Source organism: Piliocolobus tephrosceles, unplaced genomic scaffold (assembly GCF_002776525.5).
Source record: "Piliocolobus tephrosceles isolate RC106 unplaced genomic scaffold, ASM277652v3 unscaffolded_35915, whole genome shotgun sequence".
NCBI classification, from domain to species: domain Eukaryota; kingdom Metazoa; phylum Chordata; class Mammalia; order Primates; family Cercopithecidae; genus Piliocolobus; species Piliocolobus tephrosceles.
In genome coordinates this window covers 1-6,283 of record NW_022319771.1, presented here as the reverse complement: position 1 = coordinate 6,283, position 6,283 = coordinate 1, and the positions used below count along the sequence as shown (strand labels likewise).

At 51.1% G+C, this 6,283-nt stretch overlaps 1 long non-coding RNA gene across 1 annotated transcript; it reads right to left on the bottom strand.

The window, feature by feature from the left end:
- Window positions 1-269: 269 nt before the first annotated feature.
- Window positions 270-6,281, bottom strand: LOC113222879. The gene is made up of 2 exons (XR_003308561.1): window positions 6,173-6,281; window positions 270-1,248 (listed from the first exon to the last, which is right to left on the bottom strand). It is a non-coding gene; the product is annotated as an uncharacterized LOC113222879 (long non-coding RNA).
- Between the last annotated feature and the right edge of the window lie 2 nt (window positions 6,282-6,283).

Here is a 6,283-nt window from a genome sequence, read left to right as displayed (position 1 = left end):
TCTGATGACGTTTATCAGGGGCTCGCAGGACAGGGCAGGGCTTGTTTTCGCAAACCTGAGGCGGGAAAGCAGTCTCACACAAAGGCAGTTAATCATATTGTGACAGGTTTCACAACGGGTTTAGCAGGTAATACTTAAACGCGTCCTGTGACCCTGCCATGCCACAGAAAAACAGGAACTTACAACATCTTTACAATATGTTTGTGAGAGCAGGACAAAGGTTTAGCAACAGGGTGGAGTGGGCTTGCATCCTGTGCCCTTTCATTTCCCCCTCTCACAAGTAACTGAGTGTCCAATCCTGGACCCTGAACTGTCATAGAGTGATCTCTTCTTCAGGGTGAGGAAGGGGTTGGTAATGGCTGCGGAGGACCATTAATTGGATGGTATCAAATCTTTGTCTAACAAATTGTAGAATTTTGTTTACTACACAGGGGCCTATAGTCAGCAGAAGCAGTAAAGACATCAGGGGGCCTATGAAAGGTGCTAGAAGAGAAAACATGGAAGAGTTCCACCAATTATTAGCTGCTGTAGTAAACTGTTGCTTTTTCATTTCTAAGCTTAGTTTATGTAGACGTTGGACTCTCTCCTCAACTAATCCTGACTCATTTATATAGAAACAGCATTCTTGCAGCCGATTGGTTGCAGAGGCTGTTGCTATGTGCCGAATAGCAGTAGGGATATTTTTCTTGGTATGGGTCACGATACAGGGAGGTAAATCGGCGTACTGCACCCGGAGGGGGGGCAGTCTGCACTAGCTAGCAGTTTACCCGCCTGGGGGGTTTCCCCGGGGTGAGTTTTGTTTTCATAGAGCCAAAACCTCCAGAGATAGGGATTAGACGGAGCAGCAGTGAGGAGAGTTAGATGCATAAGATATAAGAACATTGGTAAGCTGGACATGGTTACGGCTATGGGGATGACGGCGCAGGGTTAGCTTTAAGGGATTGTTCTTAGCTTTGTCTACAGTCCATGTAACCGGTGCTCCATACGGCCCAAGAAGGTCGGATGTTGGGTCCACTGGTTTGACGTGTGTGGAGTGGATCCACGAAGTGATGCCTTCTACGTTGACAGCGGTGGGAGTAGTCAGGAGTACTTGCAGTGGTCCTTTCCACCTGGGTTGGAGAGTTTCTTGCCGGTGGCGCTTGACTAGGACCCAGTCTCCTGGCTGGAACGGATGGGGCGTCGGCGGAGGTCCTGCTTCGTACAGTTCTCGTAGCCTGGGCCAAATTTCCTGGTGAATTTTCTGTAAGGCTTGTAGGGAGAACAAGAGCTCAGAGACATTTTCAGTTTCAGATTTGAGTAGGTCATCTTTTAGACTGGGAACCAGGGGTGGGGGTCTGCCATACATGATTTCATATGGGGTGAGGCCCAGTCTGTAAGGGGTATTCCGGGCCAGGAACAGAGCGTAGGGGAGAAGTACTGCCCAATTAGCGCCAGTCTCCATGGTCAATTTAGTTAAGGTCTCCTTTAGGGTCCGATTCATCCTTTCTACCTGTCCTGAGCTTTGGGGCCTATAAGCACAATGTAATTTCCAATTTGCCCCAAGAATGGAAGCCAAATCCTGACTTACCTTAGCAACGAAGGCTGGTCCATTGTCTGACCCTATCTGGACGGGAAAGCCATACCTGGGGAGGATTTCTTCCAAAATTTTCTTTGCTACAACCTGAGCACTTTCTCTCTTAGTTGGGAATGCTTCTGTCCATCCTGAAAAAGTATCTACAAAGACAAGTACTGATACCCATATTTCCCGGGTTTTACCTCTGTGAAATCTATCTCCCAATAGACGCCAGGCCTAGTTCCTCTAAACCTGGTCCCTGCAGTGGCTTGGGTTCGGGGATAAGCGTTGTTCAGTTGGCAGACTTTGCAATTTGTTGTAACATTGCTGGCCAGTTCAGCTATGCGCCTGATCCTGAACTTGGCGTGCCTGATTAAGTCTATCATTCGCTGGGCACCCAGGTGGGTTGTCCGGTGGATGTGTTCCAATACCTGCCATCCTAATTTTTCTGGTAGGATGGTTTGGTCATCGCTATCAGTCCACCACCCATTCTGAACCTGCTTTAGGGGAAGCGTGTCCATCCACTTGCGGTCCTGTTCAGAGTAATCGGGAAAACATGGCAAGTCTCGCGGGCCTGGATCAGAGAGCTGGAGCACAAGGAGCTGACTGGGAGGAGCCTTTGCTATGCTCCGTGCGGTTTGGTCGGCTAAGAAGTTGCCTCGAGCAATTGGCGTAGTTGGTTTCTGATGCCCAGGGCAATGTACGATAGCCAATTTCTTTGGTTTCCACAAAGCAGTTAATAGAGCTAGGATCTCTTGCTTGTTTTTTATTTCTTTGCCTTCAGCTGTTAATAGTCCCCTCTCCCTGTAGATGGCCCCATGTATGTGCGCCGTGGCAAAGGCATAGCGGCTATCCGTGTATACTGTTAGTTCTTTCTCTGCCCCTAGGGTGAGTGCTACCAGTTCGGCTCTTTGGGCCGATGTCCCTGGGGGCAAGGGCTCCGCCCAGATTACCTCAGTCTCTGACTTTACAGCCGCTTCTGCATACCGCTGGCCTTGGTGGACGAAGCTGCTGCCATCAGTAAACCAGATGAGTTCTGTGTCTGGGAGCGGACGATCTTGTAGGTCCTCCCGCACCCCATGCACCTGAGCCAGTATCTCAGTGCACTCATGGGACGGGGCGTCCAAGTCCGGATTTGGCAACAGCGAGGCAGGATTTAAGGAGGTTGGGGGCAGAAAAGTTATTCTGAGGGGGTTTAACAGCAGTCCTTGATGGTGGGTGAGCCGGGCGTTACTCATCCATCGGTCCGGCGGCTGCCGGAGGACGCCTTCAATGGCATGCAGGGTTGTAACGTGCAACTCTTGCCCCATGATAAGTTTATCAGCGTCCCGGACCATTAGGGCGGTTGCCGCGATTATCTGGAGATAGGGTGGCCAGCCAGCAGCCACTGAATCTAATTTCTTTGACAAATAGGCGACTGGCCTCTGCCAGGGGCCTAGGTACTGTGTTAACACGGCTTTTGCAACGCCCTTACTTTCATCCACGTATAAGTGGAAGGGCTCAGAGACATCAGGGAGCCCCAGCGCGGGGGCTGATAACAAGGCAGTTTTGATTTGTTGGAAGGCCAGCTCAGCCTCTTCCGTCCAATTGAAGGGCTGCCGTTCCTTTGTTGCCTGGTATAGGGGCTTGGCTAACTCAGCAAATCTGGGTATCCATAACCTACAGAACCCTGCCGACCCCAGGAATTCTCTTATTTGCCGTGTCGTCTGAGGTCTAGGGATGCGTAGGACTGTTTCCTTTCGGGCTTTGGTTAGCCAGCGTTGCCCCCCTTTTCATAAGTACCCCAGATAAGTTACCTCCGGCTTGCAGATCTGAGCCTTTGTTGCTGAGGCTCGGTAGCCTAGCTCCCCCAGAGTCTTCAAGAGGTCCTCAGTCCCTTGAACACAGGTTTCCGGGAACTTGGCCGCTATTAAGAGATCATCAACATACTGCAAAAGAGTTATTTCAGGGTGTTGCCGCCGGTACTCACCCAGATCTTCATGAAGGGCTTCACCGAACAGGGTCGGCGAGTTCTTGAACCCTTGTGGCAGCCTGGTCCATGTTAGCTGACCGTTGATGCCTCTCTCAGGATCAGTCCATTCAAATGCAAAGAATTCTTGACTTTTGGGAGCCAGAGGAAGACTGAAGAAAGCATCTTTTAGATCAAGAACGGTATACCACTGTTTTTCAGGATGTAAGGCACTTAGAAGGGTGTATGGATTGGGCACAGTGGGATGTATGTCCATGACCCTTTTGTTAACTTCTCTTAAGTCCTGCACTGGCCTATAATCCATACTGTTGGGTTTATGAACGGGTAACAGCAGAGTGTTCCATGGCGAGCAGCAAGCCCGCAGGACACCCTGGTTTAAAAGCTGGCGGATGTGAGGCGTGATCCCTTCTCTCGCCTCTAGGGGCATAGGATATTGCCGAACCCGAACCGGATCCGTCCCTGGCTTAACTTCCACAAATATGGCAGGTCGATGTTTAGCTAGCCCCCAAGCCCCCAGTTTCTGCCCACGCTTCAGGGAAACGCTGGAGCCAAGAGTCAATTTCCTGATCAGGGGACTTTTGCTCCTGATAGAGTCTGTACTCATCTTCTAAGGTGACAGTCAGAATAGATATTCGCCTGTTTTGGGAGTCAGTTATCTTGGGCCCTTCTGGCTCAAAGTGGATTTGGGCCCCCATTTTTGTTAGCAAGTCCCTCCCTAGTAGGGGGCAGGGGCTTTCTGGGACGACTAGGAAGGAATGGGATACTTTTCCCGTTCCTAAGTCTACAGTTCTCTGGGTTGTCCAGGGGTATTTCTTGATGCCTGTGGCCCCGTGCACCCAGGATGTTTTCTTAGACATTTTTCCAATTGGTTTGGTTAGGACTGAGCGTTCTGCCCCAGTATCGACCAAGAAGCGAATTGGGGACCCCTCCACTTGCAAAGTTACCCTGGGTTCCCGGAGGGGGTCCGAACCCTAGTCAGAGTCCTGGGTAACGAGTACGGAGTTAGGGTTAGCTGGTTTCCGTTTCTTTGGGCAGTCTTTAATCCAGTGACCACGTTCCTTGCAATAAGCACACTGATCCTTTCTAATCCTTGCCTGGGGCCTTGCTTTGTCTGCTTTCTGCTTTGGCCATTCCCTGCCTGGGGGAAAGCTGCTACCAAGACTTTGGTCATTTCTTTAGTTGCCTTAAACTGTTTTTCTTCTGGAGTATCCCTATTATTATAAACTCGCTGGGCCATCTGAAGGAGGTCCTGAATCTGCTTTCCCTCTAAACCCTCTAATTTCTGGAGTTTTCGTTTAATATCTGGTGCTGCCTGGTTCACAAAAGACATTACTACGGCTGCCTGATTTTCTGGTGCCTCTGGGTCCATAGGGGTGAACTGCCTGAAAGCTTCCAGTCTTTCTAGATAAGCGGCAGGACTTTCTATCTTACCCTGCAGTACTGTGTACACTTTAGCTAAATTGGTGGGCTTGCGAGCTGCAGCCCGGAGACCTGCCATTAGAGTCTGGCGATAAATGAGCAGTCGTCCCCTACCTTCTGCCGTGTTGTAATCCCATCTGGGTCGGGTTAAGGGAAAAGCCGCGTTGATGAGGTCAGGAGTTGCAGTTGGCTGGCCATCATCTCCTGGAACCAGCTTTCTGGCCCCGCTCCTCCGTTGTGAACAGGATTCGGAGGAGCTGTTGACAGTCATCCCAGGTCGGCTGGGAGTAAACATGACACTGTCTAACAACGAGGTTAGATCTTTGGGATTATCTGAGACAAATCACTAGTGGAAAAAGGCCAATACATGAGACGGGAGAGCCCGGTATCATCGAGCGATCCTATTTCTCTGAGGGGCAGGGCTACAGTAGAGTCAGGGAATCGGGAAGCTTGGTCCCACTGCACGCGGCCTCGTGTTCCGCCGACTGGTCCCCCCGGGTTACTTTCGCTTTCGGCTGCTTCCGCTTCTCGGTCTCCCTCCACGGAAGCACCACCCTGGGGGACTGGGTCCTGCGGGATAGGGTGCGGATATGGTGGGGGAAGTGTAGGCTCTAACGATAGGGGGTCCTGGCTATCCGGCAGTACGGGGGCCAGGGGAGCAGAGGGGGTCCTTTGTTTTGTAGGTCGCGTGACTAGGACTTTGCAGGGCTCAGGGATGAGCGGGGTCATCCAGGGCGGTGGGTTTTCCACGAGATCCTGCCACACTAGAATATAAGGAATTTGATCAGGATGTCCTGACCGATGAAATTGTTAACAAGGAGGGAGAGCGGCGTGCTCTGGGCGCTGCCCATTTTTGGACTGTTCCTACAAGGAGAAGGAGAGATGAAAATGAATGTTAAGCAGAGGGGAATATCTGACAGGTCCGGTCCTGGAAGAGAAGGAGAGGTTTTATGTTTCTTTTTAGACTTAACACTTAACAATAACAGACAGACAATGGTAAACGATGAGCATTCGCGAGCGCGTGTCGGACTTAACTTACGACCTGAGTCAGACGGGGCAACCAAGTGTGGAGGCCCCCAGATGGGCACCGGGGGACGTCTCCCACCAGTCCCAAGTGGCTGTCTTTTAGCGCGTCCGCCAAGACCGTGCCACCTACAGTACAGACCAATACAGATCACAGATTTCGCGAAATTTCAGGAAGACAGAGACAAAGACAAAGCCGGCTTACTTACAGATTAAGATCCGTTGACTTGGAGGTCTGGTGGGCTTGGGGGAAATCCCGGACGAGCCCCCATTTGTTATGCCCAGACCGTTTATTCCCCGAAGAAGACCACCAGAGTCCA